Source organism: Micropterus dolomieu, linkage group LG07 (genome assembly GCF_021292245.1).
Source record: "Micropterus dolomieu isolate WLL.071019.BEF.003 ecotype Adirondacks linkage group LG07, ASM2129224v1, whole genome shotgun sequence".
NCBI classification, from domain to species: domain Eukaryota; kingdom Metazoa; phylum Chordata; class Actinopteri; order Centrarchiformes; family Centrarchidae; genus Micropterus; species Micropterus dolomieu.
The window spans coordinates 31,296,319-31,298,269 of NC_060156.1; positions in this window are offsets into that span (position 1 = coordinate 31,296,319).

A 1,951-nucleotide genomic window follows, 5' to 3' on the forward strand; every position below is an offset into this window, starting at 1 on the left:
GTCTGTTTTAACTGTGTTTATTGTTGATTTACGACCGGGAGTCTGCACAGGGTGTTTTATTTTGAAAATTGACCGGATTCTCTATGCCGTTCTGTGTCAGACTTCCTGTCCGGTTCATCTGCTCTGTGCTGCTTGACGAAGCTTCCGTCATAAATAGAGATGCAGCCAAGCGTGTATCTCCGTGAAACGGCGGAGCGGAGAGCCGCTTCTGAGCCACACGCTAAGAACTTCCTTCCTGGAGTTGTACAGTCTTAAGGAAAAACACACATTAAAACACCCAACAGCTTCAGTAACACGTTATATTCACCTGTCGCTGTCCGCTTTGTGTGTGAGGAGCTGCCCTCGGACACAGTGAGCAGACAGGAGGACAGAAGCAGCGCGACTGGCTGAAATGTTGCCACGTCCATTCTTTTGTAAACAAACACAGACAACAAGAGTCACTAGTCACTGACTACAGATGCTCTCACTCGGTCTTCGAAGGCAGTTTAAAACATGATAATATAACCAAAATGTCAACAACACAAAAAACAGCCAATACTCTCGTTAGCTACCATATTAGCTATCAAAACATGCTAATTCGTCCCTGCATTACACATCCTTCATCCCCTTGAATTTCCTTTGTTTTTACAAACGCCATGCAACAAACTAACACATATTTCATTTTTACTCACCTTTTGTTCTTCCAGTAATGAAATGGCTTCATCTGGGACCCCTCGAACACGCAAAAACTCACTTAAATCCGACATCTTCGGTCAGTGTGTGGTTCCCGGGCTAATTTACATCATGCAAGTGATTCTCTCACATGGGACCTTTACAGGTACCCATACTTCTGACTTTAAACTCAGAATTCTGACTTTTATCTCAGAATTAAAAAAAATATATTCACACATGGCCCTAATCCTCTTCTGCAGAGAATAAAGTAGTAATATATTTTTAAAAATCTACCTGCCCTACTCTACTGTGCATTAGCCTAAGTTATTGCTCCACTGATAGTGGTTGTATTTCCTTCAGACCGTTTGACACAGAAACCTGTCTGAGACTGTACTGGATGAGTCAAATGCTTAGCTCCTAATAAGAGGTAAAAAACCCGAAACCAACTTAAAACATTTGTGATCAGGCATCTCACCACAAATCCTCAAAAATGTTAACTTGCCCACCTCTGATAAAGTGCAGATCACAGATACTTCAGTAGAAGCATCTTGAAGCAGTGAGACAGTCCAAAAGGTGCAAAGGTGTCTCTAAGCCAGTGGTTCTCAAACTTTTTCACATCAAGGACCCATAAACTGACCTAGACCGTCGTCCCCCATTTCATAAGTGTACCCGCAGCCTCCAGCTACTTCAACCTTAGTACAGACGCTGACCCAGGAGCACATTGCAAACAGTACTTTTATTGCACACACTGCCACTCACACACACCTCCCAACATAAAACTTCTGCCTGCACACTTCCTAGCTCACTCCCACCAGTCTCCTCTGGATAGTTCTTTACAAATAATAATCTCAGTCTCCACCTCACAGCCCCTTCTTCTTCTTCTTCTTCTACTGGCTTTCCGGCAGACTAGATGCCTTACGGCATATTGCTGCCACCCACAGTTCAGTCTCGGTATCGCTTTATAGCACCTTCATTCTCAGAGGGCTAATCCTGTTGCAGATATAAAATCCATGACTGCTTCCACTATCCTTGATTGGTTCTCATGAGGATTCAATATATCTCTCAATGTCACTGCTTGTAATCCATCTCCTGATACCTCAGAATAAAGTTGTTCTCTTTGCCTTTTATACTGTTGACATTCCATAAACACATGATTAACAGTCTGTTGTTGATTGCAGGTTCTACAGAGCCCATCCTCATGTTTGCCTATCTTCGCTAGATCCCATGCAAATCCACAGTGTCCCAGCCTTAGTCTTGTCATAATTACAGCTTGTCTTCTGGATTTACCCAAGTAACTCTG